General features: G+C 32.2%; 1 pseudogene; it reads right to left on the minus strand.

The window, feature by feature from the left end:
• Positions 1-8,614: 8,614 nt before the first annotated feature.
• On the minus strand, positions 8,615-10,180 carry LOC100809685 (CENP-B homolog protein 2-like; annotated as a pseudogene).
• Between the last annotated feature and the right edge of the window lie 835 nt (positions 10,181-11,015).

Consider the following 11,015-nt stretch of genomic DNA (forward strand, 5'->3'; position numbering starts at 1 on the left):
AAACATCGACATCAACAGTTCTTTATGTAACTAATTTGGAATTCTGGGTTTGGGGGTGCTTATGCTTTATTATTGTAGTTGGGTATGTGTCTTCTTTTGTGAATATGTTAGAGGTATGACAGATTCATTTTATCTGTGATTCATTGTTATCTGAGGCTTTTGGATTGGAGAGGGACGGTCTTGAAGCAACAGTCTTGTTTGGCCATTGTTGATTCAATGGAGTTTGTTGAGTCGAACCCTCTCTTCCAAAACCCCAAATCCATGTCTTATTATGTGCTTCTCCTCCAACTTGGTGTGGGATTGGCATTTGGAGGGCTGATTTGTTTGGACAAGTCTGATTGTGCTAGGAATAGCTCCTAACAGACATGCTTTATCCTTATAAAGTTATAATAATACAAGCAAAAGCAAGATGCTAACCAAGATTGGATGTTAGCATCCAATAAGGTATGAGACTAGTCCTACATTAGAAGTATGGGATTCTAGTGTGGGTAGTAAAAGTGAAATCCCTCCCACTAGTAGTGAGAAGGTGGTCTCTAAAGACTCTCTTGGCAACTAATAGGTTCATTTATGAGATCTACAACAAGGGATTTCAAAGAGACCACAATCTCTAACTTCACAGAAGAGGGCACAATTTACCATGGAAGCTGAAGCAGAGATCAAGCAACGAGATTATGAGGAAGGAGGTGTATGTCTGCCCAGAAGCTAATTGCGTGCACCATGACCCTTCAAGGGAAAGTAAATTGCTGGACTAAGTTGACAGAACTGCCAATAAATTGCTGGACTAAGTTCACAAAACTACCAATGATATGAGAGGTATCTTTGAAAACAAAGAGAGATGGGTCACACTTGCTTCCAGAAAAACCAAGATGCAAGAGAGTAGATTTTAGGCTGTCAAACCACTATCTTGGTGCTTGCTTAAGCCCATATAGAGCCTTATTAAGTTTATAAAATAGAGAGGTATTGGGGTTTTCAAAACCAAGGGTTGCTGCATATAAATGGTTTCCTCCAGGAAACCATTTAAGAAGGCATTGTTGTATAGTGAGCAAGTAACAGAGTTGGATTAAGCCTAGGTAAATGAATTCCAGACTTTAATCTGATCTGCATAGGATGAGAATTAACTACAGGAACATTTTTCAATGTTGTACTGTGGAAAATTTCAGAAGGAGACTAATCTAATGACTAAGGAGAATTAGCTTGCACAGAAGTAGATCCAGCTTCAAAGATAGGAGCTACAGGCTCAATAGTAGGACTAGAATTAGCATTGAGAAGAGAACTAGAGTTGGAATTTGAATCTGTTGTGGGATCAACAGAAGTAGGACTAGCAACAGAATTGCTAGAGAGAGAGTGTGTGTGTGTGTGTATGTGTGTGTCTCTCTTTGTGTGTGTGTGTGTGTGTTTGTGGTGCCCAAGGCTAGGTAGTTTTGGTGTAGTGGTGCTTGAGATTGTAAGTGAACTTAAGGCTATGGATTTTAGGCAACCTGAGGTGCTATTGGTAAAGAAGGTTCATGAATTTGAGGTGAGAAAAACGCCACTTGAGGCATTAGTAGATATGGGACTAAATGGAGAGTACAATTTGAAGGAGTTAATGAGATTGGTAAGCTTAGGAGCTGCATGCACCCGTTCTGACCCAAAATTAAGACCAAACACTACACAGATAGTAAGCATTCTTGATGGCAATGACAAATTAATCATGGGAGAGAACATGGACAGCATGGAAGATTGGAGAGAAAGAAATGCTTGCTTTAGTTATTGACATGTAATGAAGCTGAAAAAGGTGCCAGGTCAGAGTCTGAATGAGATAAATCAGTTGTATCATGTGAGAGTTGATGACTCATTAGCATGCTACAATGGTGTCACCGACTCTACTGTTGCAATCAACCGAATGTATGGAAGCATCATCGAAAACTCAAGCAGTTCAAGAATGAAATTGAGTTGCTATGCCAACTTCATCATCCGAATTTGGTCACTCTATTAGGATTTTGTGACCACAAAGACTAGAAGCTTATTGTATATGGGTGCATGTCCAATGGATCTCTCTTATGATGACCTATACTCTAGTGATAAGAAAAAGGAACCATAACATGGAAATGGAGGCTAAAGATATGCACAGAAGTAGCACATGACCACACTACTTTGACACAGGTCCCAAGTGAACCATCTTATATCATGACGTAACACCTTATAAATTTTTTTTTGATAGCAACATGGTGGCCAAACTCTCAGACTTCCATCTTTCCTTATAAGGACCGCATTATGCATCAAAGAAAAAACCATAGACAATGTGTGTGTCTGTGTGTGTGTGTGTATGTGTGTCCTTGTGTGTCTCTGTGTGTGTGTCTGTGTGTATTGGTCATTAATTAGGTATATTGGTCATGAAATTAGGATGGTTGTAGTTTTTGTGTGGCAGTAGTGTTGGGGTAATTAACTACACGTGTTCCACAGTGAGATATCATGCTTCCATACAAGTATGCTATAAAACTTGGTAAATTCTCCAACTTAACGAAAAGTTACCTCGTATGACGTATGATCAAACATGAAGTTTTTGAGACAACATCAATTTTACTAGGCAACAGTGAGATATCATGCTTGCATACAAGTATGTTCTCTCTCTCTCTCTCTCTCTCTCTCTCTCTATATATATATATATATATAACAAAACTCAGCTATAGATAAAATCAATTCTCATTTGTCAGGTATACACAAATTAAAATATATACATCATTGATATTGGAGAAATGATCCTCACTTGATACAAAAAAGAAGCTGGCTTATATGAATCACAACCAATTTATCAGCATATGAATCACTGTTGAGAAAGAAGTCAGCGGAAGAAAAAAGTCAGTGAAATATTTTGCAGATAAATTGATCTATCTAGTTTGGCATAAGAAAAATATTTGTTCATGAAATTTGTTTGTTACACACATGCGAGTAGGAAATGCAGGTAGCCATGATTTGAAGGAAAGAAGGAATGGGTTTGGGCTAGAGGTTTTCAGCATAAGCAAATACCTAGATTTATCTTTTAATTTCTGCAATTTCTATTTGTGTAAGGTGCTAGTTTTTTGTGCATGGTACTCAGAGATTGGTTTAGTGGAGTCGTTGATTGGTTAACGTTGCCCATATTTGATTCCCTAAAAAACATGGGATTTCATTGTACATGTCTTGTTTCAAATTTTAGCTGGCTCAATTTAGGCGTTGTTGCTGCCATCTCTGTAATGCCATATGCACAACACATAGCACCAGGAACCAATTTTTGCACTGAGTGGCTGAATAATTCGGTTTGGAAAGTATATATCTTCTTTGTCATTGTTTTGGTTAGTCAGAAAATGGAGGATGGGAAAGTTTGCACAATAACTATATTCAATCATTCATATTCTTTTGGTTTTGGTTTTGTCTTATTAAAACAGAAAACTAGCCATGATTTATATAGTTCCTACACACTGTCCAAAGTCACCACCAATAGAATTAGGACTTGAGAAACCAGCAAAAGAAAACTGCTTAGCTGGGACAAAATGCTAATTTTCACTACCCCACTTCTACTATTCCATAGAATTCCACAGTGTCAAAATTGAAACAATCAAATTAGTCTCATAGATTAACTAAACCTTTCAATTGTTGTCACTAGCAGTAACATTCCTAGCTGGATTCAAGTGTTCAAAAAACATGTCTTTTTAAGTACATGTCATAATCATGGCTAGTTACCTAGCTAGGAGCCTGCCCGACATTGTTGCCAAATTAACTAGTTTTCTCTAACTTATGATCAGAATTGAACTTACTGTACTTAATACTTTAGTCTTCTTCAAACTACTAGACTGTTTATGCATGTACTTAAAATATCTCATTTTATGCAATTATAGTACCATTGGTACTACTACAGTTTAATAAAATATCTACCTGAAGTGACTTGGAGGATGGATACATAGGCATTTAGCCTTTTAGCATCATCATGATGGGTGGTGTGCATTGGGCAATGAGCATGTTCACTGCCTGTAATGTTGTTTCTCTCTATCTGAAGTTTCTTTGGTGGCCATTGAACAATGATGAACAAAACAAGGCCATGCAATGCATACTTTTATCTAGAGGCTAAAAGCATCAATATATTTGTACCTCTTGAGATAGAGGAAAGCACTCCAGGTTCTCTCTACTCAAGCCGCTACCCCAGATTTCAATTGGTTGCTATATTTACCATAGTAAGTAAGTAGTAGATACCTAAGGATTATTTATTTTTCTTTTGTGATATTAAGACGTGTTTTCTAATTTCTAGTGAAGAACTTGGATGGATGTATAGGATGTGGAACCTTGAAAATTACTTTTCAACGTCCCACTCACTTTGACATTGCATCAATGTAAGTTTCTCCCTTAGGGGTCTTTTTGGTCCTTTCCTCAACACAATGCCTAATGCTAAAGCAGCAGTTTCAAAGTTCAAACATTCACCATGTACAAGTTATTAGAACACAAAGGGTGGATATGGACTGGAAGAATATCCCAAGATCATTAATTTTCATTTCCCTTCTTTTTTTATTCACACATTTGTATGATTATTTAATGCTTATGAATTGTTATTTAATTCATTATTATAAATAAATACATAAACCAATGAAGTCAATCCATAAAGGAACACATTTTTACACTTTCACAATCTACTTTTTTTAGCAACCGGCTTAAAGCACATAAAATACCAGTAATTTCCCTGCCTGTAACCAAGGTGTTTATGTCATACGTGCCTTCAAATGTGTAGATAGGTTCTATGTCACAGAATGCCTGCAAAATTAGAGAACAAAAGCAAAACACATCTGAGGAAACAAATAAAGCATTTTAGTGTCTTTACATATTTGCCTGCTACCACTCTTAAAAACCATTTGCCAAAAACCTAAGTGAGGCATGAAAATATAGTTGAAGATAAAAATAAGATTGATTTCGTGTGAATATTCTTGAATGGTCAATACACACTTACACACACTCAGTTAAACGATATGTATACAGAGATTGTTAATAGAGTACACTCACAAATAAGGGTAATTATCTCAATTTCTTAAGATACAATGAACTTGAGTTGTACAATGAAATAAAGCTAATTGGAAATTGGGATAGTGATAAACACCAAGGAGAAAAAAGATAGAAAACAATATGTAATCCAGGAAATTGCAGAAAAATGAGCACTGGAAATAATTTTATTAATGCCAACCAGAGAAAACAATTGTTCTATTGGAACCAAAGGACACTCCGAGATGCTACTCTCAGTCCTGCAAATTAGTGCCATCAGAAATTAATATAATTCCATAAGCTTATTCTTCAAGTTCAACTTCCTAACGACATCCATGAGTTAAAACATCAGAATGTGCACATCTCATACAGTTAAGGAAACAAAAAAAAAAGATTGTCAATAACAATTCAGAATATGCACAAAAAAAGAAGTTTCTATTAGTACCTTAGAAACCAGAAATGCATACAAATTGGGAGAAGGTAAATAATTGTGAATACTAACTATGGGATAAACAAAATAAAGAAGTAAAAAGCAAATTAGAGAGGTCACAATGCACTACTATCAGACACTCGTCTCAGACTAAGAATCAAGCACAAAACAATACCCAAAACTTCAAACATTTTAATCAAGCAAATTACAAAGGTCACAAACTAACAATGCACTGTCACCACATATATTAAGTTACTATCACTAAGAAAAGAACCGATTAAGGTCCAAAAATGGTTGTCCCAAAGGAAACAATATCAAACCCACCACATTGATTAAGAACTTACTAAGAAGAGCAACAAACTAAGGTAGACCTCATACCTTGTTAACTAGCGGCAGCTGAGGCGTGCTGCGGTGGTAGCTTGAGCCGACGAGTGCAACTGCGCAGTTGAGTGGAAGGACGGTGGTTCAAGCCTTGGAGGTCGACGGCGCTGGTGGAACGATAAGACGGTCCGGCTTTTTAAATAGTCCTCGTGTCTATTTAAAAACCAAAGGTCACCACAACAATGCCAGCAGAAACCAAAAAACTAGCAGGATGCAAGATCAGAAAAATCCAGTGACTATTTAAGACAAAAATACACTGACTATTAGACAATGAAGACATCAATCTTACCTCGAACCCAACAACAACAATGGCAGTGAAACGTACCTTAGGTCACCACGATACTGGCAGCAAAAACCAAAAAGCCTACTTGGGTTAACCACGAAAAAAACCTAGCTAGGTAAGTTGTAGATGAAACCTACTTGGCAATGAAAGCTACTTGGGTTAACCCAAAACAAACACACCTACTTGGCAATGAAACCTAGCTAAGTTGCAGAAACAAAAAAACCTACTTGGCAATCAAACGTACCTAGGTAACTTGCAAATGGACAACCAAAAGGAGAGCTGTCATGGTCTTCAGCGCAATGGAGAACAACAAACTTCGATGGAGAACAACCTTAGGATGCAGAGGGTACACGCACAGAGAAGAAGAAAGTGCGAGCAAAATAGGTGGTGTCTAATATAATTTAAATTGTAAGTTCAACATCGGTTTTTAATAAAAAGAATCGATGTTAACAAATTCATGTTAACGTTAACATCAATTTTATTCAATAAACCGATGTTAACTGATCATACGTTAACATCGGTTTTCAGAAAACCGATGCTAATGAACTAAGGTTAACATCGGTTTTCTGAAAACCCGATGTTAACTAATTAATGTTAACATCAATTTTTCCAGAACCGATGTTAAAGTCACTTTGTTAAGATCGGTTTTCTTCAAACTCGATGTTAACATATACACAATATTCACAATTATGCTACAACGTTTATCTTAACATCGGTTTTTTAAAAAACTGATGTTAATAAAGTCTCGTTATTTACCATTTTACTACCGCGTTTTTGTTAACATTGATTTTATCAAAAACCGATGTTAACTATATATTTTGTAGTAGTGAGTTGAGTGTTAAGAAATTAACATTAACATTAAATATATAATCTTACATCCCGTTACTAAACTTAGGCCACATCAAGTTAATCTCCTACCTCTCAACGCTTCAAATGAGACACATTAATTATTTAATTGATTGATAAATAATATCACTTGCTTTCAAGATTAAAATATTTATTAGTCACTAAAAAAATTATTTCATTAAACTGTTTTCTATGATTTAAGCTATATTTAAAAATATGTTTATCAATTAATTTTGATATTTTGTAAAACATTTATTCATCATTAAAAATATGTTTATAAATAATAAAAAAATGTTTTTAGTATATTTTTAAAGATTAATTTTTTATAATTAAATTTAAAAACATAAAATTTTAATATATTTTCATGTATGAATTAAAAATAATTAATTTTATAATAAAAATGTTTTTGTTAAGTTAATATCAAAATTAATGTTTAAATTTTTTAATTCGGCAAAAAGAATCTGAAAATTAATGTAATTTGAAAAAAAAAATACAAAGTTGAATAATTAAGCGGTAAAAATGTTTTGTTTTAATCCTGGAAAATTGAAAATTCATTAATTTGAAAAATATATTATAATCAATTAATGCAAAAATAAGTAGTTTAGCAGGATTTGCATTATATTATAGGTTAATTAAATGTAATTCAACTAATGAATATTCAATTTTAATTATTCTCAATCAATTCTAATTTTGTTCCATATAATGTGGTGAATATTCAAATCACACATTTAAGATCTTTTATAATTCAAACTTTTATAACTGTATTTTTTTTTTACAATTTAAATTATTTTTATAGTTTAAACTGAATTTAAAATATGTTTATAAATTGAATTCATTCAAAACAGTAAAAAATAAAATGGTTTCAGTATATTTTTTAGATATTAATTTTTTTATAATAAAATTTAAAATAAAAAATTTCTTAATATATGTCACAGACATAAATTTATTATTATGAATATATTTATTATTGTAAATTTAATTCATTCTAAACAGTAAAAATAAAAAATTTTAATATATTTTTTAGATATTAATTTTGTTTTAATTAAATTTATAATAATAAATTTTTTAATACATGTCACATATATAAATTTATTATTTTGTAAATTCATTAATTTGAACAAATATTAATCCCAATCAATTATAAATATTCAAATCAATTAAAGATTTTACGGAATTAAATTAGAGCAGTAAAAAGAAAAAATATCCCAATCAATTTTAAAATTTGTAAATATATTGTTTCTATTTTGAAAATTCATTTGCATAAAATTTATTGACTATTACAATTAAATTATTGTCTTAATTATTAATATATAATGATATTTTCATTTACATAGTATTAGCTTGCATCAAATAGTCATATGAAAACAAGAAATTAATTTACATCTATCTTAAAATTTTCTTATCTTGATTTTTGTCTCTTTTGAAAGAGATCTATATGTGATGATGAATAGATTTATTGGTTTACATAAAAAATTTAAAGTTACGGAGATTGTGTGTGATAAGATGTTATATAATATACAGTAGAAACTCTTTAAATTAATATTCGGTAAATTAATAAACTCTCTAAAATAATAAATTTGTCGTAGAAACTCAATAAAATAATAAGATAATAATTTTTCGTGAGATCCCTTTATAATTTTCAGTCCCAAGAAAATCATAAATTAATAATTCATAGAAACTGAAAAAAAAATATATTACACTCTATTGAACTATGATTTAATAGTTGTCTGTTTTTCTTTAAAGTTCAAGTCTATTTGGAGCTCATCTCTAACTTTTCTTATTGCATCCAATAGTTCAGGTGTTGTATTTTTGTATTGTATCATAAAGTTGTGAAGAGTGTTCGACGCCATAAGTGTTTCCTTTCGCGTAACAGGCTCCAAAGACACCATATCATCTTTGTGGTCATCCTCTGCATTGTTCTTAATGATAGTACCCACTATATCTTCTAAACTCTGAACCTCCGAACATGCTTCATTTTCACCTGAGTAGTTCATTAGATTGTCGATATCCATCTTATTATGATAGCCACATTAATTGATCATAGTCTCGAGGACTTGAGTTTCTTCATCAAAAGTGGATTCATCCAAATTTCTTGCAACGTCACTAGCTGAACGAATTTTACAGTGTCAATAGCAATTCACTATTGTTTCTTTTCGAACATTTATCGTCCAAGCTGAGATTGCCAAATTGATAGCATCAAGGGCATTTATCTTCCCTGGATCAGATTGTCCCACCTCATAACCTTCCAATATTTTGCGGTAAAACCTTCTATGGTAATGCATCTTGAAAGCTCTTATTATCCCAGCATCGCAAGGTTGAATCTTTGATGTCATGTTGGGTGGCAAGAAGAACAACTCAACGTTTCTTAGCCCTTCAATATTTCTTGGATGTGCTGGACAATTATCCACCACAAGTAGAACTCTTCTACCATGCATCATTTGGTCAAATGAACGAACATATTCATCAAAAAGCACACTAGTCATCCATGCTTTTTTGTTAGCTCGATACTGACAATCCAAGCTATTCATGTTGACATTCTTGAAGCAACGAGGCTTTTCATATTTCCCAATAATCCATAGAGAGATTTTTTCAGAGCCATCTTCATTGCAACAAATAACTACCATCAGCCTTTCTTTATCTTGTTTTCTTCCTTCAAGTTGTTTTGTTGCCAGTGAATGATCAGCTTGTAGCCTATAAAACAACCCAATTTCATCCATATTGAAAACATCTTTCATAGGGAATTGATCAATTTTCTCCCGAATCGATACCAATTTCTGCTCCATGTCTTGTACATCAACAAACCCACTCTCACCAAAACGACAAAATGACTTTATGTCATGTCAGTGCTTAAATTTCCCAAGTCATCTTATAGAGAAGTTAAAATCTGAATCATCATGAGGGTACACGAGTTTCATTGTATCTCTTGCCTTCTGCAAAATTAATTCTCCTGTGATATTCACACGTTCTTGATGCTGGAGAAACCACTCATAAACAACTTTCTCCATGTCAGGATATTTTGCTGGTTTGTGTCTTTTGATCTCTGCTCTTCCCTTTTCTATTTCAACAGAGAGATAGTCATCTGACCGCTTAAGTGTGTTTGATATTGTTCCTTGACTAACTTTCAACTCAAAATTTCCCTCAAGCCATCTTTGCAAGTCTTTTTGTGTGCTTGCAGGATTATCTCTCTTGTACTCACACAACTCCTTAGGTATTTGATCTGACATAGTTGATTTTGCAACACCTTTTAGATGAGATGTCATCTTGTGAGATATAGTTTGAATACTCTAACACATTCATGTAATTTATATATGTCAAACTTGCTTAAGAATACATTGAACACATTTGTTCCTCTTGTTTACATTTACTGTACTTCAAAAGTCATTATTGATTTCCAATGCATATGAACACAGTAGTTACTAATTTACGTTGAGTCCCAAAGTTCGCTGCAACGTAATTCTAAGAGGCATAGACTAATTTGCCTTTTTGTTTGGTATGTACAGTATAATTACTTAAAAACTCTTTAAATTAATAATTATTAATTTATCGATAAATTAATAACTCTCTAGATTAATAAATTTCTCTAGTCCTGACATTATTAATTTATAGAGCTTTAACTGTATGATGTTTTAGATAAGAGAATGTTATTCTCAACAGAATACATTTTAATTTTAATATATATGTATAAAATTAAATTTCAAAATAATAGAAAATATTTGCATCACACAATTATTTTAAACAAAGTTAATTAGATCTTTTTATGTTATATAATGGAAGTAATTACTGTAATAATCAATTATATACAATTAAGGCAATTAGATGCAATTATTAAATATATTTGAATTTAAAAATTTGAGCATTAATTAAAATCATTTTAAAATAAAACAATAAGGTAAACATGTAATTATCATGTATAATTTATTTATTATATTTAATTACTTAATTTTGCTAAAAATGATGTTTTTATTTATAAAAATACATGATTATATTAATTATGATAATTGTGATTGATATATATTTTGATTTTAATTGACTATGATAATTATAAATAATATATATTTTAATTGAAGTAATAAAAACCAATTAAGTTTTTTTTCT

The sequence above is a fragment of the Glycine max genome, chromosome 4 (genome assembly GCF_000004515.6).
Source record: "Glycine max cultivar Williams 82 chromosome 4, Glycine_max_v4.0, whole genome shotgun sequence".
NCBI classification, from domain to species: domain Eukaryota; kingdom Viridiplantae; phylum Streptophyta; class Magnoliopsida; order Fabales; family Fabaceae; genus Glycine; species Glycine max.